Here is a 26,416-nt window from a genome sequence, read left to right as displayed (position 1 = left end):
ATCTTTGAGTAACTTGTGTTACCCATTTTCACTGTGCCGAAATCACCTGCTACATATCTGCAAAAAAGATCTCTTACCGGTGTGGCATGGTGAGATGCCGCTGTGTCAACCACCCATTCCGACTCTGAACCTGACAGGTGCATGCATTCCTCTTCCTCATTTATAAAGAGGACAACATTATCATTATTTTGCACCATGGCGGCTGTGTTGTCGTCATTCTTCTGGCCACTGGTTTCACCTTTGCCCTTCCTTGGATTTGGGCAATCTCTTTTGAAGTGACCTGGTTGATTACAGTTGTAGCAATTTCTGACTCTTGATTTGGATCGGTTCTTTGACTTCCCACGAGCTCCGGATCTACCATAGTTGTTCGAACTCCTTTGATAACTCCTGCCTCTACCTTCTGTGATGAGAGCCTGTCCTTGATTTTCAGGCTTCTTTCTCATCTTCTCATTGAGTAGAAGAGCCGATGTGACATCTTTCAACTCAATAGTAGTCTTACCGTGCAGGATGGTTGTTGCCAAGTTATCGTACGAAGATGGCAACGAGTTCAATAGCAAGATGGCTTTATCTTCTTCCTCGATTTTCACTCCGAGGTTGGCAAGCTGTGTGATTAGTCCGTTAAACACATTTAAATGTGACAAAAAATTCGTACCTTCACTCATGTGTAGGGCGTATAACTGCTTCTTCAGGTACAATTTATTTGTCAGCGTTTTGGACATGTATAGGCTTTCCAACCTTGTCCAAATTCCTCGTGCAGTGTCTTCATCAATGATGTTATTTACCACATCATCTGATAAGTGCAACCTAATTGCACTAGCAGCTCTTTCATCCAAGTCAGCCCAATCCTCAGCTTTCATGGTATCAGGCTTTTTGGAATCAACATCTAGAACCTTGTGTAATCCTTGTTGGATGAGCAGATCTCTCATCCTTCTTTGCCATGTTGAGAAACCGTTATCTCCGTTGAATTTTGCTACCTCGTACTTTACTCCGGACATTTTTATTTTTTCACCAAGTATAGTACTACCGACAGTGAATAGTATTTCAGTGAACGAGCAGAACCCGTGCTCTGATACCAGTTGTTGGGAATAAACCCCTTACCAAAATAATATTCACGGTAATAAAGCGGAATAATAATGTAGCACCGAGATACGGTAATTAACAAGAATAAAAGAGTAACAATGACACCAAAATTTTTACGTGGAAAACCCTTCTGAATAAGGGAAAAAACCACGACCCCGAGAGGAGCAACTGATATCACTATAGTAAGGAATTTTACAACTTTGTAGGTCGGAGGTAAATACTCCAAAGACCACTACAACACTCAAAAGAAATAACCCTCTTTTGATATTCCCACCTCACTACAATATCGCTCACTCTCTATTTTCCTCACAGACTATTTTCTTATACCTTGTCTGTGAAACCTTACTCTTTCTTTCTCTCTTTGTTGGTGTGTAGAAATGAGAGTTGAAGCTCTCCTTTTATAGCCAAAGCTTCACCCTCTAAAGCCTACAATATTTGACAATTTACACACACTTTTCACAATTCAACAAAGTTGGCTACCAAACCAAAGAAATTCAACAAAGTTGGCTACCAACCAAACCAAGTCAACAAGGTTGGCTACCAAACCAAAGAAAACTCTTATTAGGCACATGCCTAATACTTCTTCAATGAGATGGACATCATCACTTTTTACTGAGCTACAAGGTTCCGAAAATGTAGAAGTAATGAAGGTAGATCGAGGGACATTAAAGGGAGTGAACTTGAGCACCAAAGCATTTGAACAAATGGAAAACCTGAGGGTTCTTATAATGGATGAGTTACATATTAGTGGAGATTTTGGGCTGTTGTCCAAGAAGCTCAAATGGTTGTCTTGGCAAAATTGTCCTTTAAAATATATACCATCAAATTTTCCTGCTGAGAATCTTGTAGTTATAGATATGCAGGAAAGTGATATCCAAGAATTTCAATTGAATTTGCAGGTTTGTTACACAATTTTACAATTTCATGTGTACTTTTATTGCAACTAAGTGAAAGAACATGTTAATTGAAACTATATTTGGTTTACTTTTAGTGTTGTACAAGTTTGAAGAAGTTGGATCTCTCTCATTGCAAGCAACTCAGAAGCACTCCAGACTTCAATGGTTCACTGAGTCTTGAGACTTTGTATCAATAGGAAATTTGTCCAGGCTAATTGAACTACATGTCTCATTGCGAAAAACTTACGGATCTTCCAAGCAGCATATGCCAACTAAAATCCCTTTATTGCTTGGACATTGAAAGCTGCTCATCTATAAAAACACTGCCAGAAATACAGGGTAAGACTGTATATAATAAATCCTTGTGGTCCGACTCTTCCTTGGACCACGCACATAGCAAGAACTTAGTGCATCAGACTACCCTTTTTACAATCCCATCCTCTAGATGTAATGAAGGCAACACTAATTTGAAAGGAATTATTTTGAGCTATCACTTTATGTGCCCTATTGTAATGGACAAAATGATTCCTTCAGACGACAAAAGGCAAAATTTTGGACAAAAGTGAAGTTCCAAAGCATGCCATCACACCAGTGGTTTACGCGAAAGTCAAATTTTGGTCAACTCTTGCAGCTTAAACTTCCGACAATGGAACTAAACTAATTCACTCCAAAACCTTCCCGGAACCGGAAAAATACTTATTATTCAGCTATTTCTAACCATTTTTATTTCCTACCAAGAGACATACTAACTCATAACACTTACTATATTCTTTATACAGAGAAAATAAAACACCGGAATTAAGCAGCAAAATCAAGAATTGACAGAGGATAATTAACTACCATTAGTGTGGCCGTGGAAAGAGCAGGCAATGGGGGAATTATCTTCGTCTTCATAAAGAATATTGCACCTCAAACATTTCTTCTTATTTTGGGAATTTACAATTTGCAGTCTTTTTCCAGCTCCTCTTTCTAAAGTTGGTTTTCTCCAACAAGTAATATTTGAAGAATTGGGAAAAACAATATATTTTGGGAAAGAAGATTTCTGTATACCAAAGTCATTAGAAGAAACGAAGAAAAGGTAAGCAGTTGCTCACCGAAAGCTGGAAGGTTCACTGAACTGATATCAGTGGCTAATAGCCTAATACATTTGGTATTTAATCTCATATATATAACAAAGTCATTCACTATAAAAGTTAAGTTTTTTTCGAAATCAATTATGATATTGTGTTATAATATATATCCTCTATAACAACATTTTACTATAACAACCAAAAAATATTGGAATAAACGAAATTGTTATAAAGATATTTGACTGTAGTATTAGTCAACCAATTTAAAAACAATATCCATATTTTTCTAAGATGTCCTTTTCTTTGTCAAGTTCGGACTATATCTTTAAAGCAATCTCAAGTATTGCACATAACGAATTTACATGGAGGATAAAATAGGAAAAAAAAAGATTAATTATAAGACGTGAACAACCTAAAAGTTTAACTATCTTTTTGAAAGAGGAGTAAACACGGGCGGATTCAGTGCAATAGCTATGCTTTTCCGTGAACTCAGTAATTTTTTTTTTTTGATTTTGTATTTGTACTGAAAAATCCATTAAACGTATAAGAATATTTAGCTTGGAACCCAGTCCGTTAGTCCAATTATTTGTATATTAACTTGATATTGTAAAAATTGCACGGGGCGCCCTATTTGGTCGCCCCCATTTAACCTATACCCATTTTTTTTAAAAATGTTTTAACTTGTACGCACTTTTTAAGTAACTTCAGCCCCCTTTCTCCTCCTCCGTTTTCTTAAGATATTTTCAGTACGATAACACAGGTTAGCATTTGGCCTTCATTGTTACGACTTATCAATAACAATGAATCAACTAACATAAGCTGCACGATTTCTTTTTTTTTTTTTTGCATTTTTGATGTAATATTTTTGTCTTTGAATCAAATGAATTGATTTGTGGGGTTAAAGTAATAGTTTCACTTTATATCACTTAAACTTTATGATTATTTGATTTATTTCCAGTGAAGACATATTTTCCTAATGTAATTACTGCTCCATAAAACATTCAAAAAGAAGAAGAAAAATGAAGATCCAATATAGTGATTGTATGGATCAAAAAACTATATAAGCTTTTTCAAAAACTTCAGCTTATATAGTACTGAAGATTTTGCAAATAAACTAAATAACTTCAGCATCTTCTGCTGAAATTTTTGAAAAAGCTTATCCAGGACAAAAAAACGTCAGCTTATTTAGTACTGAAGTTTTTACAAATGAACTAAATAACTTCAACATAGCAGAAGTTTTTGAAAAAGCTTTATGACAAAACTAATGAATCCAGTTGCTGAAGTTTTTACAAATGAACTAAATAATTTCAGCATCTTCTGCTGAAGTTTTTGAAAAATCTTATCCAGGACAAAAAAATTCAGCATATTGCCTTTGCTACTTCAGGCCCATCTACTAGAATGCTAAAGTTTTGCGTGATTGTTTTTGCTACTTCAGCCCCGTATGCGGAAGCTACTTGAAAAAGTGAGTACGATTGCAATTTTTTTGCAAAGCGGGCACAAGTTAAACGTGACCCAAAAAGCGGGTATAGATACAAATGCCCCTTGATATTTCTGTAGGAACCCATAAATTCAAAATTCTGGATCCGCCTCCGAGAGTAAAACCACTATTTGATGCTTTAGGTGCTTTTCGGTCTTTGACAAATACTAAACAAATTTGGAAAATAATGCTCCAATATTGTATACGGTGAAATCGGAGGATCTAATTCCTCGTCATCAAAACGCCTCGGAAGATCATCTCGAAGCCTCGAGGCTACAAGGCTATGGTCGAGTTTCCCCCCTCCCCCCCCTCGAGGTTCGTCGATGCCCGACCTTGGGATAATGTCGACAACAGCTATGGTAGAATTGGGGAGTTCCCAAGATACACGGCTAGGACTGACAGAGCCTAGTGGACTACCCTAGTCCTGAATCAGGGTGTCATCTAGTTGTCACATCCCTATATCTTTGTAATTAATGCATTTTGTACTATGTTGAGATTCTCCTCATATATAAAGGGGACCCTTGTCATTTTAGAAACCCATGTTGCTTCAGTTGCTCCACACGAAATATACAAGAACATTCTCTTTGCACTCTAACACATTCTTTGATATTATTTCTTTCATTTATTGTCTTCATTATTGCTTTCATTACTGTTCTTCATCTATTACTTATCATTGGTCATAAAGAGCCTTTGTTGGTTTATTATAATTGTTAGTCATATTTCGATCACCTTCGATAGCTCACAGCCGAGCTCCGGAATCGACCTCGAGGCCCCCGAATCGACAAGCTCGAGGCCCTGATTGTTAACTTATCAGTTTTGATTATCACCTTACTCCTTACTCTTATCTCGTTTTTAAACCTCACACATAGCATCAACTGCTTAACAACTAGCATAAAAATAGATCACGTATTTTTAGAGTCCCATAATTAAATTTAACCGTTATCTCTCTCTATTAATGATCTTGAGTCTTTGTCTGATGCAGGCTGTTTTAGATTTTTATCTGGAATGCAATGAGATTCCAGAATGGTGCAACTATCAAGTAACAACTTCATCTATCTGTTTGACTATGCTGACACATAATAACTTCTTAGGAATGGTTCTCTGGTTTGTTAGAGACACTGTGAATGCACCTTATCCATTCTTTTGGATTAGTATTGCCCATAAACAGCCTTTAATTATTGCGTGTAGTAGTTATCTTACAACACAGAAGTATCATGTGTAAGTTACATATCTTACTTACATAAAGCTTTTGATGGCCAGATGATAAAGGCGGGGAAAGGATAGAAGCGTGGTCTGACGACGTTACAGTAAAGAAAATAGGGATCCATCTGTTATATTTAGACCAACATGGTAATGTTATATCTTTGCAGGGAGATGTGGATCATTCTTATTCTAAGTACCCAAAAAGAGTTTCTAACAGGCTTATCAACTCCTCCTTATAAAAGAGCAAAGTTCTGAGTTAAGATAACTTTCCTTTAGAGCTAATCAAATTGTATTTTATATTACACTAGTATTAACTATTAATATGTAGTTGGTCAGATAATTTTTAATTGATATTGATCTTTTTCAAAATATTTGTTATATATTTTTTTGTATTATCAATGTGTTCGATCGGTTGTGGTTTCTAATTAGGGGCGGGCATATATCGGGTAAAACCAATAAGCCGAACCGTTAATTATTTATTGGGTTATCGGTATTGGGTTATTGGGTTAACGGTTAGTAACAGATTAAATTTTTTTTATTGGGTTATCGGTTCGGGCTCGATTTGACAATTTTGTTATTGGGTAAAACCGATAACCCAATAAGGATTAACTAATTTACTAGTTTACCCTAAAGTATATACATATTAGGGTTTCATAATTCATAGTTCACTCTTTGATTTCCCTATTCTTTCTTAGTTTCTCCGCCTCACGCCCTCACCAGTCAGCTCGTCAAAACTCACGCCTGCATCAGTCGCATTTCTCAACTTCTTTCTTTCACTCTTCAGTCGCATCTTCACTTCACTCTTCTGTCGCATTTCTCAGCCGCATTCTTCAGCTTCATCTTGATTCTTCATGTAAGTTTTTAGTTGCTTCATCTTCATCTTTTTCTTAGTTTGTTTGAAAGCATTCTAGCTCTGAATTTTTCTTAGTTTGTTTGAAAGATGAAGTGAGATGTCGTGTGCTTTAATTGTTGAGCTGTTACAAAGTTATCTTATGTCAGTTGTTATAAAATTTGTATATCATAACTAATAAACTTTTTAATTTATATACATAATTTTGTACTAGAGTAAAATAGTAGATATCAATGTACAAAGAGTTACTGCTAGTTGTTTGAACAAAGAAGATCTTAAGAACACTCATTTTACCGAAACTGTTTTACACTTTACAAATCTTATAAAACTATTTTAGCAAAATAGTTTTATACCGAAACTGTTTTATACATTGCGAAATTGTTTTAGTTGTTTTATCTTATCAGGTAAACCGATAACCGAACTGATAATAATCGATAACTGATAACCAATATCTTATCGGTTTGGTTATCGGGTTATGATATTTGTAAACTGATAACCGATAATATTCATAACCGAACTGAACTGATCGATGCCCACCCCTATTTCTAATGGAGGACTTTTGGACGTCGAAAATTAATAAATAAATAATTTATTTTTATGAAGTTTTCAGTCGTTGGTCGTCGGAAAAAAGTAATGGAATTAGTGTCACTATTCTTCAAAAGTCCAAAATTCCAAGCCCCAATCAAAAGTCCAAAATTCCAAGCCCTAGTTCTTCCATTTTTAGCTTAAGTTTCCATGATTTTCTAGGTAGATTACACAATAATCGAGTTTTAAGTCCGAAATTCTTACCTCCAATCGATTTCTCTTGAATCCCTTTTTAATCTCCTTCAAAAATCTCTCAAAATGAGCAGCTATGGGTAAAATAGACCTAACATTGCAGACAAGACAACTTAAAAATATTATACCCAGGCCTGACTTTCCTTCTTCGCGAACGCGGTCAACCCCTCGCGTTCGCGTAGCACGAACTTACGTTGACCACTTTTTACTCTTCGCGAACGCGTGACACCAATCATGAATGTGATGCTTCTGCCTCCTACACCTTCGCAAACGCGACAACCCCTACGCGAATGTGATGAACAATTGACCTCCAGCCCATCTGACCCATCTTCCTCTACGCGATCGCGAGTGCCTTCTCGCGAACGCGATGCGCATCTCTCCAGCCTTCCGCGAACGCAAAGCCTCACACGCGAACGCGAAGGCTTAACTCTGTCCTTCCTACAATCCTTCTACGTGAACGTGAGACTCCACTAGCGAAAGCAAAGAGATAATTCTCTGCAATAGCTGAAACTCAAAATCTGTAATTTCTTAAACTCAAAAATAATCTGATTGACCACCCGAAACTCACCCGAGGCCCCCAGGACCTCAACCAAAGGCACCAACACATCCTAAAACCTCATTCAAACTTGTTCCAATCATCGAAACACCTCAAACAACATCAAATCACTCAAAACACATCGGATTCAAGCCTAAGTTTCTAAAATCTTCCGAAATACGCTTTTGATCAAAAACCCAACCAAACCACGTTCGAATGACCTGAAATTTTGTACATACATCTCAAATGACACAACGAAGCTACTGCAACTCTCCTAATTCTATTCCAACCCTTATATCAAAATCTCACCTATCAACCGGAAATCGCCAAAATATCAACTTCGCCAATTCAAGCCTAATTCTACTCCGGACTTCCAAAATCCATTCTGATCACACTCCTAAGTAATAAATAACCTCCCAAAGCTAACCGAACCATCGAAACTCACATCCGAGCCCTCTAACACATAAGTCAACATCCGGTAGACTTTTCCAACTTAAACCTTCTTAAAATAGACTAAGTGTCTCAAACCTTACCAAAATCATTCCGGACTCGATCCGACCAACCTGATACCACAAAATACGGATAAAGAAGCACAAAGAAGCAGAAATGGGGGAAACGAAGAGGTAACTTATGAGACAACTGGCCAGATCGTCACAACTATAGAGTCTAGAGAAATAAACTGAAATGAGGCAAATGATAAAGAAGGAGAGTCAAGGCCTGCGAACGCCGTGCAACCACCTCAATAGTCTCCAATCTTTGAAATAACTCAATCAGCAACCGTCGCTAAGACCGATATCGCCTGGATCTGTACATAAGATACAGGGGATAGCGTGAGTATACCAACTCTGTAAGTAACGAGTCCAAACTTTGGACTGACAGGTAGTGACAAACTCAACCGATACAGATAAGAACAGAAATAACTGTACAGAAACGTAGGCATACTTCAATTTAATAGCCAGTTCAAACAGTAAAGTTGAGCAGATACGAACAGTGTAAGGAATATATCTCTACTACCTCTACATTCTAATGCACATGCTGTATGGAATGCACCGTGCTATCAGCCCCATGTGCTCACTCTCTCAAATACTCAACCACTCGGTACTGTATATGGCTTATACGGTCCAGGAAAGATCCATTTCGGAATATATACACATCACTGACAACTGTCACTCAATACCGAAGAAGGACAATCCAGCCTTGTGGAGAAGATCCATCTTCAGGTATCAAATGCTTCGAACAAGATCCATGTACATGGAATATCTATCACTCAATAATATCGTCCGCGCTCATTGGGGGTGTGTTACAGACTCTGGAAGGGCTCCTACAGCCCAAGCGTTATCATAATCATCAATATAACCGCTGCGACGTGCAGCTCGATCCTATAATTATCAGTCATAATCACTCTCTCGGGCTCACTCAGTCCTCAATCTCTCCAGTCTCACCCATGGGCTCACAATGTCATGAAAACAACCCGGAACAATGATATGAAGAATCAATAAATAACTGAGACTGAGATATGATATAAAATTATCACGACCTGGATTTCCCACCATTGGGATCGTGATGGTGCCTAACTTTTTAGATGCTAGGCAAGCCAACTTATCGAGATATAATACGCTAACCACTAACCAATTTAGTAAATAACAACAATTAAAGCAAAACAGATTAAAGGAGTACAAAATCTCATAATAACCCAAGTACTTATACACGACTACCCAGAAACTGGTGTCACGATTCACGAACTTCTAAGAGTCACTACAAATACTGGCTGAAAGAAAATACAATTGTTTTTGAATTAAAAGAAATAATAAGCTTGGATAACTAGAAAGGGACTCCAGGGTCTGCAAATATCGGCAGATCTACCTTGGGTCTCCTATTGGATTGAAGGCATCAGCTTAAGTCAGGTTAATACGGCCCAGTACCGAAATCTGCACAGAAAGTATAGAGTGCAGTATCAGTACAACCGACCACATGTACTGGTAAGTTCGAGCCTAACCTCGGCAAAGAAGTGACGAGGCTAGGACCAGACGCATACATAACCTGTGCAATTAAATAATATACTAGCAGAATACAACTAATATAATCTAAATAGAACTTAACAAGGGGGAAGAACATGCTAAGGGGGTTGCGAGATAAAGAATCATAGCAATAGAGGAATTTAAACAACTAGTACACCTTGAACCAGTAATAATAAGTAAACATAGCAAACAGAAAGGGCACGACATCACCCTTCGTGTTTTTACTCTCAACCTCACCAGATAATCAATAATAGGAACGTGCACGGCATCACTCTTCGTGCTTTATCACTCAAGCTTACCATATAAATAATAGAAACATGCACGGTATCGCCCTTCGTGCTTTATCACTCATTCTCACCATATAAATAATAATAATGTGCATGACATCACCCTTCATGCTTTATCACTCCACCTCACCCAAACAAGAGACAACAATAATAGAGGGATAGAAATGACAACATCAAGTCTTACTTCAACACTTAGTCTCACAATACCAATCTCAACTTTGAGTCAATACTCAATCAAAACTAAATTCAGTATAACATGACAGGAAATGGCTCAACATATCGAATAGATAACCTAACATGAATAATATGATCAAGAATACAACATTTACAAGAATAAGACTTGCTCACATGCTATGACTCGGCAACAACATATTGATACTCGTCACCTCACCTATACATTGTACTCAACATCCAAACACGTAACAAATAAGCAAATAGTACCTAATCCCTCAAGCTAAGGTTAGCCATTACACTTACCTCGCTTCCACGGCCAAACTCAAGGCCCAATCACCGTTTTTCCTCTAGTTTCCACCTCCGAACCACTTGTATCTAGTCATAATTAACTTAATAATATCAATTATCACTAAAGAAATCAATTCCAATTCATAATTATAAGTTTTCCAATATTTTTCCCAAAAGGTCAAAAACTGACTCAGGCCCGCTTGGTCAAAACTCGAGGTTCAGGACCAAAACCCAGTCACCCATTCACCCCCGAGCTCGAATATATAATTAGGTTTGGAATTCGACCTCAATTTGAGGTCTAAATTCCCCAAATTTTGAAATCCTTAATATCTACCCAAAAATCCCCAATTCCACCATGAAAACCTTAGATTCTAGGTTGAAATCTTGTAAAATGAAGTGAAAGATGCAAAGAAATGAGTTAGGAATCACTTACCTACGATTTGGGGAAGAATTGGTCTTTAGAAAATCGCCTAGAGGGTTTCTTGTTTTGAAAATTTGAAGAATGGTTGAAAAATCCGTCTAAGTCCCTTTTACACTACTGCAGATGTCGCATTTGTGACTTGAGCTTCGCAATTACGAAGCTCCCAAATGTGAGAAAAGTATCGCAAATGCGAACCTATCGCATTTCTGCTTCTATCGCAAATGTAAACCAATTGGTCGTAAATGCGAAGACCCCTTCCCCAGACACACTTCGCAAATGCAAAGGTTGTTCGCATTTGCGATGAGAAGCTCGCAAATGCGATCTCAACACTAGTCGCAAATGCGAACCTTGACCTCGCATGTGCGAGGTTTGAGGCCTGCAACAAGTTCAGCTATACCAGCAAAAATATCTAAGTTCCAAATTGCTTCGTAGCCTATCCGAAACTCACCCGAGCCCTCGGGGCTCCAAATCAAACATGCACACAAGTCTAAAAATATCATATGGACTTGCTCGCGCGATCAAATCTCCAAAATGACACCTAGAACTACCAATTTAGCACCAAATTGCAAAAAAATTCAAGAAAGTTTTAAAGCTTCTAACTTTTCAATCGGACGTTCGAATCATGTCAAATTAACTCCGATTTTCGCCATATTTCATAGGCATGAATTAAATATTATATTAAACATGTATCGGTCTCCGGAACCAAAATACGGGTTCGATACCAATGAGATCAAACCTTAATAAATTTCTTTAAATCATTAGATTTTCTGACTTATAATTTTGAACAAAAATTCATTACTCGGGATAGGGATCTCCGAATCAGATTTCGGGCATACGCCTAGGTCCTATAATTTAATACGGACCCACCGAGACTGTCAAAATACGAGTTCAGGTCTATTTACTCAAAATGTTAACCGGAGTCAACTAAATCAACTTTTAAAGGAAAGAATTATTATTTTTCTCAAATTTTCACATAAAGGCTTTGCGGAAACGCGGCCGAGCTGCGCACGTAAATCAAGGAGGAATAAAATGAGGCTTTGAAGGCCTTAGAACAAGGAATCGATTCTAAAACATAAGATGACCCTTTAGGTCATCACATTCTCCACCTCTAAAACAACTGTTCATCCTCGAATGGACATAGCAAGGTACCTGAACTGGTGAATAGGTGGGGATATCTGCTCCGCATATCGGACTAGGACTCCCAAGTAGCTGCCTCGACAGGCTGATCTCTCCACCACATTCGAACAAAAGGAAAACTTTTTGATCTCTACTGACGAACCTGCCGGTCTAAAATAGCTAGCGCCTCCTCCTCGTAGGTCAAATCCTTGTCCAACTAGACAGTGCTGAAGTCCAACACGTGGGATGGATCGCTGTGATATTTTTGAAGCTTGGACACATGAAATACTGGATGTACCGCTGATAAGCCCGGTGGAAACGCATGTCTGTAGGCCACCTCTCCCACTCGATCAAGGATCTCAAAAGGCCCGATGAACCTAGGGCTTAACTTTCCCTTCTTCCCAAATCTTATTACGCTCTTCATGGGCGACACCCGAAGCAACACTCTCTCTTCAACCATGAATGCTATATCACGAACCTTACGATCCCAAGAACCTTCAAATTCAATAACACAGGCGCAGAGCATATCCTCCAAGATCTGAATAGTATGCTCGAACTGTCCATCCGTCTGAGGATGAGATGCGGTGCTCAACTCGACCCGCATACCCAACTCACACTGTAGCTCTCCAGAAATGCGAGGTAAACTACGTACCTCGATCATAAATAATAGACACGGTCACACCTTGAAGACGAACGATCTCACAGATATAAATCTCTGCCAACTGCTCCGAAGAATAGGAAACTGCCACATGAATGAAATGCGCTGACTTAGTCAGCCTATCCACAATAACCCAAACTACGCTGAACTTCCTCTAAGTGCGTGGGAGTCCAACAACGAAATTCATAGTGATACGCTCCCACTTCCACTCAGGAATTTCTATCTTCTGAAGCAACCCGCTGTTGATACCCAATTTTTCCCTCATATATTTTAAAATTCATATATACTTTCAAAATAGTGCATGATCACTCAACCAGTATTTTTCCATAATTTTCTGTAATTTTAAAAGTATTTTAATTAATTTATTATAGCATTTTATTATCCTAATAATTACTAATTGCATCACAAACGATTTTATGATAATTTTATTGCTTAAGTTTATTATTTTTATTTATACTAAGCTTTAATTACTTCATGAATAGCCATATGTACATGTTAGGGTTATAATTGCAATAACTTTGCAATAATAGTCTCATGTGTGCATAATTACCTTATTTCATAAGAAAATAACCTTTTGTATATTTTTAATATTAAGTAATTATTTTAAATTATTTTCATGCATAAAAATCATTTTTATCATTTAATTAACTATTTTACAAATTATTTTATCAATTAATTGGGTATTTAACAAATAGCCTATTTAATTTTGTTATATTTTTAGACCTCGCCCAAAACTACCCTATCCCACTTAAATATAACCCATAATCCAATATCCAAATAACTTGCCCTAACCCGGATGAAATCCTGGCCGTTGATCTCAGAAGATCAACGGTCCAGGATTCATTTCCTTTTTTATTAACCAAACGACCCCCCAAACCCTACCCATTTTCTCGAACACTGCCGCCCATGAATCCTTCATCCTCTCTTCTCTCTCAATCTCCCCTCTCTTCACTCTCAAACCCTAGCCGTTTTCACCTAAAACCCTTCGATCTATGGGGTTTCTCTTCGATCTTAGGCCCTATCCGGCCTCTTATTCTGTATTAGCTATTCGATTTCCTTGTTGTTTGATGGGATCTCGAACAGATTCAACACGGACATGGCTTCAACTCTTCATATTTTCTCCATCAACCTACCTATGTTCATCTCTATGTTCGTGAGTGCTGGTATCTTTGTGTTCATGGCTTAAAATCTCTGGTTCAAACCAGATTTTTCTCACCGCTGTTTATTTTTACCTGACCTAACTATTTCTAGTTAAATCATTCAGATCTCCTTAGATCTAGAACGATTTGAATTTTTTTGTTACTTTTCTGTTAGTATTCTGTTGTTTTCCTTATTATTGTTGGCCGATTTTCGTTTTTCCCTAAAAAACTAGGGTTTAATCTTTAAGTCTCTGCAAATGTTTTAAAACATTTAAAGGTTCAACCAAGGCCTTTCTTCTTTACTGCTCGACTAATTGCCTTGCTTGATGGTTCATCTCTGTGTTTCAATATGCTTAAAGTTTTCCGTTATTCGATTATTTGTCTCACTGTTCTTGCCCGTTCACTTTGGGCCGATTAAATAAATTGGTTAATTGATTTATTTGCCTAATTAGGGTTTGAAATTATATTTTTCTTTTAAATTGGTATCTTTCTGAGATTTTTATTTACTTTTTCCTTATATGTGACTTATAATTGGTATTGCCTTCGTTAATTATGCCACTGGCTTGATTTCTGGGTTTGATTTGTTCTGACCAACCTGTAAATGGTCTTTGACTTATTTATTACCTTATTCAAACCTCAATTTTGTCTGCTAAATTCGTATGAAATTTTCCATAATTTAAGGGGTCTTTCCGGATCCTATCGTATTAATTGATTGAGTATAGCCTTAATTAACTGGCTGAATGATTTACCTACCTTATTTGTGAACTCTTAATTTCCTTTACCTTATTTGTTCTACTCTGCTGAATGTTATATAACCTCACCATTGTGATTTTTGAAAATACACGAACACACACGCTCAGACTCAGATATTTATACTCACAAGCACACACTGATACACACTTACACACTTACAGTTCTTTGATTTATTGCACTGTCTAGCCGGTTGAAAGTCAAGGCTAGATGTCACACCTCCTTTTTCCGCCCCCGCGAGGGGTGAAGGAGTTTTTCCAATTAAAGGACAATCGAAACGGAATTTGTTTATTTATTTCAGAGTCGCCACTTGGGAGATTTTAGGGTGTCCCAAGTCACCAATGTAATCCCGAATCGAGGAAAAGAATGACTCCATATTACAGTCTGCGCACTAGAAATCCGGATAAGGAATTTTGTTAACCCGAGAGAAGGTGTTAGGCATTCCCGAGTTCCGTGGTTCTAGCACAGTCGCCCAACTGTCATATTCGGCTTGATTATCTGATTTTATACAAATATAAACTTATGTGCAGATTTTAACTCTTTACCGTTTTCATTATTATTATTATTATTTTACAGAGAATTGCAACATTGTGAAAATGTATCTCGAACCACGTCACAATCAATGTACCCGTGGTCGTCGACACACTTTGACTCCGTTGAGATTTGGATTTGGGTCACATAAATGTGCACCCGGGTTTTAAGAAAATTAAATTATTAAAGGCGCGCCTAAAGCGACTAGCGTATCATTTACTTTGGGTAGGGCCATGAAATTTTGCTAAACGGTCCATCCCGAAGTCTAAGCAATTTTAACACAAATATTTACTGAGGGACCCGCAATTTTGTATTTTTATTCGGTGAGGCTCATCTCATTCTTATTTTTTTAAAGGAATTTGCAACGTCATGGACACGCATCTCGAACCACGTCACAATCAATGTACCCGTGATTAGAGACACGTCTCGACTCCGCTGAGATTTGGATTTGGGTCACATAAATGTGCACCCGAGTTTAAGAAAGTAATTTAATTAAATCGCGTCTAAAGAGTCTAACGCGGTATTATCTTTGGGGAGGGAAGTGAAATTCACTAAACCGTCCATCCCAAATTCTAAGTATTTATTATGACCAATTATTAAGGGCCCCGCAATTTGCATTTTTTTATTTGGCGAGACTCGTCTCATTATTTTTTAAAAGGATAATCTTATCACGACTACATTTTCTATTTTTGCGATGGGCCATGGAAAATTCAAACAATGGCACACTTTGATTTCTAAAGGATTTTATTATTCTAAAGTCATTGTAGTTGGGTTACATGAAATGCACCCCCCCTCCCCCACGAAATTTTAGGCATTGTAACCATGTCACAGGAACTGTACCAATAATCACGATGATGGCTTAACTACGTGCATAAAGCAACTACGAGAGTTCAAGGCGTTCTTCTACATTACTTAACCTACAAAGAGGCATACCACGATGATGAACACAAACGACAGACGACAAAATATGGAATTAAACAATCCATTAAATAGACATAGATACCATTCAACAAAACTAAACAAATACATATCTAAATATTATAACAGAATACTACAATTGACAAGCCAACACTATAATGAGAAACATTAAAGATTTCTTATTGTTCTAATTTTTCTTTTAGTCTACTGGATCTAAAAAGAAAAATCCAAATCAGTTGCGAACAATGATTAAAACATACTATGTAAACAAATTTAGACAACACATGAGAAAACTCTAGAAAAAGGAAATAACAGGGGGTGAGAATGCACCTGAAGTAGGTGTTTTGATTTCTCAAAGTGTTCCACTGCTACACGAGCAAAACCAAAATTGTGGCTGCAACGGGAACTCGAACCAGACCGGAACCACAAACAACGACTGGCCAATGACGAACTCGAACGGACCTCACCCCAGACAGAACTTCTGGGCGATTTTTGAACATTTTCAGTTAGGTTTCAGCGTGTGCGTATATGTGTTTTCTGGTCAGTCATGGTGATGAGAGAGGGTCGATCATGGCTGGACGTTGTAGGCAGTCGTTTGGACGTGAGGGTGGCGACTGGGTGGTCGTTTGGTATGGTGTTACTGGTTCGCTGCTGGACGTGAGAAGGCGGGCTGGGGTTGGTTTTACGACTGGTTGCGATGGAGATTGGAGGAGAAGGAGTGGTCGTTTGTTTTGTGTGACTGTCGCTACTGGAGAAGACGACTGTGGCTGCAGTGGTGGGCTGCTGGTGGTCGCCGGTTTCAGGCAGTCATGGTCGTCGTTTGGGGTGGTATTGACGACGGGAAACGAGGGAGAAGGTTGTTGTGGTGGCTGTTCCTGGTTGACGAAGCAGCAGCAGGAGCAACGAACGAATGGCTTGGTGTTCGTTGCTTTCTCTGTCCGGTGGCTATGGAGGTTCGACGCCTGGTAAAGGGTGGCCGATGGAAGGGGTCATTTTGAGGTGAGAGAGGTCGTGTGTGGCTGTTATCATGAAGAAAAGGAAACAAAGGGGACTAGGGTTTTCCTCCTAGGGTTCTTCCTTGTTTTTCCTTTTTGAAGAAGAAGATGAAATAGTGGTCCCTTTCCATATCCCCCCAAAAATCGGCTGAAGTCCCCCCTTTTGTAGAGTCTAGGTATAGGTTTAGGGTAGTGGGCTTAGGTATTGGGTTATCCGAATTTTGGGCCTAAAAATGGGTCGTTTGAACTCAAATGTTATTCTTTCCCCGCAACCGAGAATAAAAACACGATCTTATTAAATTAATCCTACGTAAGCAAAATAACTATTAAAATGAGACTGATAATTAAAACAAAAACTATTTTTGGGTATTTTTTCAAGATTAAAATGATTTCAAAACATTAACGAAACTATTTTTTGTAATATTGTTTTCTTGTAGTAAAATAAAGTAAGAGGGTAAAAATTAGTTGAAATAGCTATATTAGGGCTCAATTAAATATTTACGTGCAAAAATATGAAAAATCTTGGGGAGGGTCAAAAATCACACGTCTACAGCTGCCCCTTTTTGATTGGAAACATGAAGAGTTTTCAGACAAAGAACGACTAGACGGGTATTTTGACCCGACCCTTATTTGGAGAGACTAAAACTAAGAGAAAAGGGGAATGTAACCGAGCCCTGGTATTTGAGCTACCTACATATCTTTGGCTATAAAGGAATCAGGCCACGTGTAGTTCAGAGGTGAGTGAGATGATAGAGTATACCGAGGTGAAGAGCCGGACAAGGTGCCGTTCCGCTGGGGTTCCGATCCGCGGTCCTGTTGTTACATCAAAAATCAAAACATAAAAATGACTAACTAGGCCTATCAATTATGGGTTACAAGATTCCTATCTATAAGTCTTCTGAAGCTTGATCTTGAGTCTTGAATGGTTCTTCATACAGACTTTAGATTTGAACCTTGATGCTTGCTAGTTGTAGGTGCTAGTTCATCCTTCTTCGGTTTTCTGGATCAGGACCGGGCGTGGAGTACTTGTGACCTTGGCCATGTCTTGAGCAGCCCATATCAACTTCTGCATTTTTGATTGACTTCTTGTCTTTCTCCTTTCTCCTTTCTCTTTTTATTTTTTTTATTTTTTATTGGAACTAACTTCTGTTGATCACTTTGGACTGCTGACTGGCATTCTTGCCACGAGCTCCTTTTGTTGATAACTTGAATTGTGTTCTGAAGTGAATTCTCTTATTCTCCAAGTAGGTGCCTGATTGCTAATACTTGCACTGTTTTTCCTCGAAGCTTGAACTGTTTTCCCTTGTTCTCCAGGTGGGAGCCTGATTGCCGAAACCTTCTGTGTTTCCTTGTTTTCCAAGTGGGATCCTGCAACCAAAACAAACAAAACAAATAAAATTTTCTTCCCCAGTTTGCACTAGGAAGACTTGTGAGTTGTTAGCAAAATTGTAAACCACTTATACCAATGATGCAATGAGAGTAAACCTAAGACTAGACTAAGATGTGTGTCTCCTATGATTAAAACCAAGAATTGACTAGAAAACGCTTCTGCTAAAATAAAACCTGAATGAACCAGTCTAGGAAGTGTGTCTCCTAGGGATAAATTTAAATGACCAAGACTGGGAAGTGCGTCTCCTAGGGGTGAAAACTTCAGTGACTAAAATTAGGAAGTGCGTCTCCTATGAATAAAATCTCAATTTAAGAAGTGTGTCTCCTAAAAGAAAAACTTGAAAGACCTTGATTAGGAAGTGCGTCTCCTACAGACAAAACCTCAATAAACTAGACTAGGAAGTGTGTCTCCTACAATCGGACTTAAAATGAATCAAACTAGGAAGTGCATCTCCTAAGGGTAAATCTCAATTCCGGAAGTGCGTCTCCTAAAATAAAATATAACCTGAAAAAGTCAGACTAGGAAGTGCGTCTCCTATAAATGAACTATCAATTTTATGAAGTGTTCCTCCTATGGGTAAAATCTCAATGGCTCAAACTAGGAAGTGCGTCTCCTATGGTTGAACTAGAATGACCTAAACTAGGTAGTGCGTCTCCTAGGGATGAATTTAAATTTAGGAAGTGCGTCTCCTATAAATGAACTATCAACTTTAGGAAGTGCGTCTCTTACGAGTGAAATCTTAAATGAACCAGACTAGGAAGTGTGTCTCCTACGAATGAAATTTCAAATGAACCAGACTAGGAAGTGCATCTCCTAGGGGTAAAAATAAACTTAGGAAGTGAGTCTCCTAGGAGTAAAACTTTAATGATTTTAAACTAGGAAGTGCGTCTCCTATTAATGAAAACTTAATTTAGGAAGTGCGTCTCCTATGCATGAAATTAAACTTAGGAAGTACGTCTCCTAGGGGTAAAACTTTAATGATTTTAAACTAGGAAGTTCGTCTCCTATGAATGAAAATAATTTAGGAAGTGCGTCTCCTATACATGAAAATAAATTTAGGAAGTGCGTCTCCTATGGGTAAAATAAACTCAGGAAGTGCGTCTCCTATGGGTAAAATAAACTCAGGAAGTGCGTCTCCTATGAATGAAATCTTAATTTAGGAAGTGCGTCTCCTATGGGTGAAACTTTAACTCAGGAAGTGCGTCTCCTATGCATGAAATTAAACTTAGGAAGTGCATCTCCTATGGGTAAAATAAACTTAGGAAGTGCGTCTCCTATGCATAAAATTAAACTTAGGAAGTGCGTCTCCTATGGGTAAAATAAACTTAGGAAGTGCGTCTCCTATTAGTAAAACTAAACTTAGGAAGTGCGTCTCCTATTGGTAAAACCTTAATGATTTTGAACTAGCAAGTGCGCCTCCTATGAAAAAAATAATTTAGAAAGTGCGTCTCCTATGCATGAAATTAAACTTAGGAAGTGTGTCTCCTAGGGGTAAAACTTTGATGATTTTAAACTAGGAAGTGCGTCTCCTATTAATGAAATCTTGATTTAGGAAGTGCGTCTCCTATGCATGAAATCTTAATTTAGGAAGTGCGTCTTCTATGCATGAAATTTAAACTTAGGAAGTGCATCTCCTATGGGTAAAATAAACTCAGGAAGTGCGTCTCCTATGGGTGAAACCTTAGTGATTTTCAACTAGGAAGTGCGTCTCCTATGAGTGAAAATAATTTAAGAAGTGCGTCTCCTATACATGAAAATAAACTTAGGAAGTGCGTCTCCCGGGGTAAAAATAAACTTAGGAAGTGCATCTCCTATGGGTGAAACCTTAATGATTTTGAACTAGGAAGTGAGTCTCCTATGAAAGTAAATAATTTAGGAAGTGCGTCTCCTATGCATGAAATTAAACTTAGGAAGTGCGTCTCCTAGGGGTAAAACTTTGATGATTTTAAACTAGGAAGTGCGTCTCCTATTAATGAAATCTTGATTTAGGAAGTGTGTCTCCTATGCATGAAATCTTAATTTAGGAAGTGCGTCTCCTATGCATGAAATTTAAACTTAGGAAGTGCGTCTCCTAGGGGTAAAATAAACTTAGGAAGTGCGTCTCCTATGGGTAAAACTTTAATGATTTTAAACTAGGAAGTGCGTCTCCTATGAATGAAATCTTAATTTAGGAAGTGCGTCTCCTATGCGTGTTTCCTTCTTCCTGAATTACCTTCTTACAGAACTGCTTTCCTTAAAAACTTGTGTTGTCTTCCCTCGAAACTGCTGGGGATAACACTGCTGGGGAATTATTTACTTAAATGTTGAGGGATAAAATGTTATCAGTTGGGGATAACGCTGTCGAGGATAACACTGCTGGGGGATTTTGATTCCTTCAAAACTAGTGTTTCACTCTTCGGAAGGCTGCTGGGAATGACACTGGCCTTTTGCTTTTTCCGAGCACAAGTTTCATCCTTTTGTTCTGTTCGCTGGGGAATAACTTCCTTCATTAAAACTTATTATGCTGGGGGTAACACTGGTTCAAAGACCACTTCCCTTGAGACTGGTACTATCATTATTCTTCCCCAAATGGGTACCTGACTTCCAGAAAATTTTCTAAATGAAAGGAAAATTTTCTGCCCCAGTTTGATAATCTCCTTTGTGGCATGCATTTCTGTCATCAATGCCATTTCCTTTACCTGTTTCAAATCAAACAAAATTGGTTAGTTTAAAATGCGGTGGTTGGTTGTGATACTCCTACTGGGATGGCTTTTCCCTTTCTCCTTCCTTGCTTTGTGTTCCAAAACTTGTTGGGGATGATATTATTTGCTGGGGATAATCCCTTTCTGCTGGGGATATCCCTCTTCTTTTGTGGCATATCTCGGAAACTGGCATTTCCCCGACCTTTTAGTCTCATATGAATTTCCCAAATCATGCTCATTGCTCTCCTTGCTTTGTCCACGGGCCTCGGCTTTGAGGTTTATAACCTTTGATTGCGGCAAGGATATCCCTCTTGACACTCGTCAATCCTTTTTGTCAATTCCCTTTTGCGGGGGATATCTTTTTTGGACACTGGCCTCGCGCTTGTTCCTTCCTGACTTAGACCATTTGGATGTTCTAATCGGATCCGGTCTTGCATAATTGGAAAGCTGATGGCAGATTTTGAAGTAATTTCTCACTTGTTCTGACCAAACAGACTCTACTGGGAAATTTTTATATGAAAGGAGAAAGATAAACAAAACGAAAAGGGACCGAATAAAAAAACAAAGGAAAAAAGATGACTCTTTAACTGGAGAAACTATAAATAAAAACCTATCAAACGCAGATACCGACTTTAATGGTCATGACATGCACATATGGCCTATCCTTTGCCGTCAATCGTCTTTCAATATCTTCCCTTGGCGATTCCCCATCTGATTCTCAATCTTATTCGACTTGTAGTGCCCGAAGGCTTTTCACTATCAAGCCTCTCTCATTTTGGTTTTTCTCTCAGCTTTCATCGCCTTATGGTGTCCGTGAAGATTTTCACCGATAAGACTCTCTCATTTGTATCACTTTCTAGTTGGGGATTCTGAGTGTTGCCGATATGACTCTCTCTGCTGGGGATTAGAGTCCTTTCTGCTGTGGAACGGAGTGTTATGTTCACCGGTAAGACTCTCATTTGTCTGACTTGACATCTTTTGAAGACTGATCAGAAGGTTTTTCTTTGGACCGTAATGTGGGGTTTTGGATAGGCTAGAAAGAAAGGGTATTAAAGGCTCAAAAATAAAATAAATTTGGGGTTCAAAATTACAACCTTCAGAACCATATTTGCTTACAACAAGAGCAACTCTTGCCCCAGTTTCTTGCTTGGAGATTTTTATTTTCGTTATACTATGTTACACTATGCACACTATACACATTATGCACCCTATGACCGAGCCGTGAAATGCCTATGTATCCTCCTTGAGGAATCAGGTCAAACGTAGTTCCCAATTCCTTTGTTTTCTTCTGACTTTCTTTTTTTTTTGCTTTTGTTGTTGTTTTTTTTGTTGCTTTCTTTTCCCTTTTTTTCTTCTTTTCTTTTTTTTCTTCCCCATTTGTGTTTCTAACCTGTTGTTATCGATTCCGAATGAGGGGTATGAAAAGAAAAATAAATAAGGCTTAAAAGGGGTAACGAAGGATAAAGTGTTTAGGTAGCAGAACGAAATGCCTTTGTCATTCCAGTCTTCAAAACATGCTAAGTACAAACAACACATTTAAACAAAGATTTGTAGCCTCTTCTGATGGTGCTAGACTTGACAATTATATTCACACATTTGCTTTTTCAATTGTCACCTCTAAAGCACTGTTGGGCAACACTCTCACTCTCATTATCGTGAACGACCCTCATGTCAATTTGGTGAATCTTGCCTTTAACGGTTTTCTTTATGTTTTACTTGCCCCAGTTCCACATGACTCGAGCTCCGAATAATCTCAAACCGTCCTTATTTCCTTTAAATGTTCTGATCACCTTTCCGGGGTTTTATGATTAACTTTTGAGATTAGGCCCAAACTATGTGCTTATGTCATGTTACTAGAATCGGCGCTGAAAATAATGATAAAAGGACTAAACAAAAAGATGACTGGAAATAATAAAAGATCGGATTTTGCATTAGACCAACGGTGAAATGGTTTGAATAACAAAACAAACAAAAACAAACCAGAATAAAATCCCGAAATAACCTGGACAAAACTTAAACAAACCGCTATGACAAAATGGAAAGATAAGAAAGTTTGACACAAGACAACATCCGTATTACAACCCTAAGAATAATCCGGACAACAGAAATGACAACAAAATAAGCCACCAAAAGCTTCTCTCTTGCTGACCAAGGAAAGGAGCGTCCTCCCATTTTATCAAAACTGGCATCTTAGCCACTGAGCCTCGCATCAGTATTGCCCAGACCATTGCCAACTTCAATATCATCAACCTTAGTAAATAAGTCCCCAATAGGATTCGAGTGCTTCTGTCATCAGGCCTGATCCCCGCAAAGTGTGCTTCTGGATCTTGTGTTTCCGGCTTACCACAAACCAACCACCTCAACTTTTTTTGAGGTTCAAAACAAAACAGGTTAGAATGGACTCAGTCGGTCCTCATTATTAACAACATATTTTCCCCTTTTTTTTTTTTTTTTTTCTTTTTCTTTTTTTTTCTTTTTCTTTTTTTTTCTTTTTTTTCTCTTTTTTTTGTGTGTGGTCGAATCTTATGGAGATTGCCTACGTATCATGACCCCGCATGAATCAGACCTTGCGTAGTTCGGACAAAATGAAAGGTAACAACAATGAAACATTTTTTTTTTTTGGAATTATCAATTTTCATAATAGAACAAACTGGCTTTCAAAGGTTTAAAGATGACCTACAAACCCGAAAATCAAACAACCTACATATTCTAATAAAAAGATTTACAAACTCAAAAACAAACGGCCAGCTTCCTTTCTCTGTTTGATAAATGCAACCAAATGGTTATTTTTTGCAAACGTGGCCCCTTCCAAATTTCACATGAATTTTGAGGCCGGGGAGGATAATTTTATGACATTTTACAAACTTGTCCGTTCTTTTACGAAAATAACCTTTCTACAACTGAAAGATATTCTAAGGCTATCTCGGCAAGAATGGTTTAAGACACTGCCTATGCTGGCTCGGCTTATTTTGACCAAAAATCCAAACGGTATTCACCTGGCCGCTGACTCTTTTTTTTTTTAAATTAAAATAAAAGACCTGGTGTTGCAAACACAGCCTTTCAGTGTCTCGGGGAACAAAGATTTTAAGGCTGTGTTAGCTAACCGGCCAAAATCCTAAAAAATGACCCAAGGTGGCTGTTTATACAAAGTCCGCCTTCCGACGTCCCTTTTGGGAACATTCGGCTATTTTTGACAAAAACAACATCGTCCGACTTATTTGTGACTCTTTTTATTGTTTTTCAAAATAGAAGACCCGATATTGCAAACACGGCCTTTCAACGCCTCAGGACGTAAATTTTTAAGGCTGTGTGGGTCAATCGGTCAAAATCTAAAAAAAATGACCCCAAAGGTGGTTGTTTATGCAAAGTTAGCCTTCCGGTGTCCCTTTCGAGAACATTCGGCTATTTTTGACAAAAACAGCATCACCCGACTTCTTTATGATGAAATTAAAATTTGACATATATTTTGGCTATTTTAGCAAATGGGAGGTTGGACATCACCCGACTTATTTATGACAAAATTGAAATTTTGAAATGTTTTTTTTGGCTATTTTAGCAAAGGGGAGGTTGGACCCGATGAGGGTTGCCTACGTATCTCACATCCGATGAGAATCAAACCGGCGTAGTTCGCCCATCAGAAATAAAGGAAATAAACTAACTCTTTTTTTATTTTTATTTTTTATGAAAAGAAACGACGACTAAAGAAATATTTTTTTTTTTTGGAAAATTCGAAAAATATTCTAAAGAAAAAGGAAATATTTTTGGACTATTACTCTAAATTTCTGAAAAAATACTACAAAACAAAAGGAAAAATATTTTTGGAATTTTGAATTTTTAAACAAATATTTTGGATTTTGAGAGAGGTTAAAAGGAAATATTTTTGTATTATTTTTTTTAATCGAGGTCTAAAAGACTAAGTAATGGAAAATATTTTTTTGCATTTTTTGGAATATGGTGGGCCGGAACCGAAGAGGTTTGCCTACATATCTCACATCCGATGAGAATCAGACCCGCGTAGTTCGGGAATAAAACAAACTATATTATTTTTTGTTTTTATTTTTTTATTTTAAAAAACAAGACTCTTTTTTCATTTTCATTTTTGGCATTTCATAAGCAAATAACAAAACCACATTCAAAGCACGACTCTTTTTATTTTTCTTTTTGGGCAAAATAAAACAAGACTTTATTCATTTTCATTTTAATGGCAAGATAAACTATTTTCCTTTTCTATTTTTTTTTTTGAAAAACAAGACAGAACAACGACTCTTTTTTTTTTCATTTTTCCTTTGTTTTTAATAAAACAAACTAATAAGACATTTGTTTTCTCATTTTCTCAAAATTTCGGCAGAGTTTTGACAGTATTTGGGCATTGAGTTTTTTCAAAAATAAATAATTATTTCCCTAACCTCTATTTCTTTTTTTTTCTTTTTTCTTTTAATTTCACAATATTCCTGACATTCGAAAGCCGGTCAACACACAAGTCCGAATCAAATAAATGCACAAGTAGCAGCAAGTAAGATGCATCGGGATGGTCATTTTCATTTTTTTTGGTACACCTGTCCTAGACAGACCCAACCCCTGTGTTGAGCCTCCAAAGTCAGATGCATGTGATGCAAACAAACATTCCTACTAGGGATCCGGCATGAAGCTGAGTTATTCTAAGTTCATAACATGGGTATTTGTTCTAGACTGTGTACCCGAGCTGACAACTCGAGTCGAGGAGGGGGCTACGTACCGGGGACCCGCAGGATCGTCCGGCTTTGTAACTTGTCCGACCTCTTTCTTATTTCAGGTATTGACACTAACAGAATAGGGAGTCTCAACCAGCGAGCTTCTCCCCGGAGGTAAGAAAAGAAGGGTTTCGGCACAGTTTATATACAATTCAGATAATATCAAAGCGGTAAAAGCATAATTTAGCACATTAGGCATATATCATGTAACAAAATCAAACAAAGCCTAAATGCAACAATTATTCCAAGCTCGAATTCTGAACCCTGAACAAAACGTTCTGCCTATTTATCCCCAGCAGAGTCGCCAGAGCTGTCACACCTCCTTTTTCCTCCCCCGTGAGGGGCGAAGGAGTTTTTCCAATTAAAGGACAATCGAAACGGAATTTGTTTATTTATTTCAGAGTCGCCACTTGGGAGATTTTAGGGTGTCCC

The sequence above is a fragment of the Nicotiana sylvestris genome, chromosome 1, assembly GCF_000393655.2.
Source record: "Nicotiana sylvestris chromosome 1, ASM39365v2, whole genome shotgun sequence".
Taxonomy (NCBI): Eukaryota; Viridiplantae; Streptophyta; class Magnoliopsida; order Solanales; family Solanaceae; genus Nicotiana; species Nicotiana sylvestris.
The sequence above is the reverse complement of the archived record's forward strand: the minus strand, read 5'-3'. Positions refer to the sequence as shown.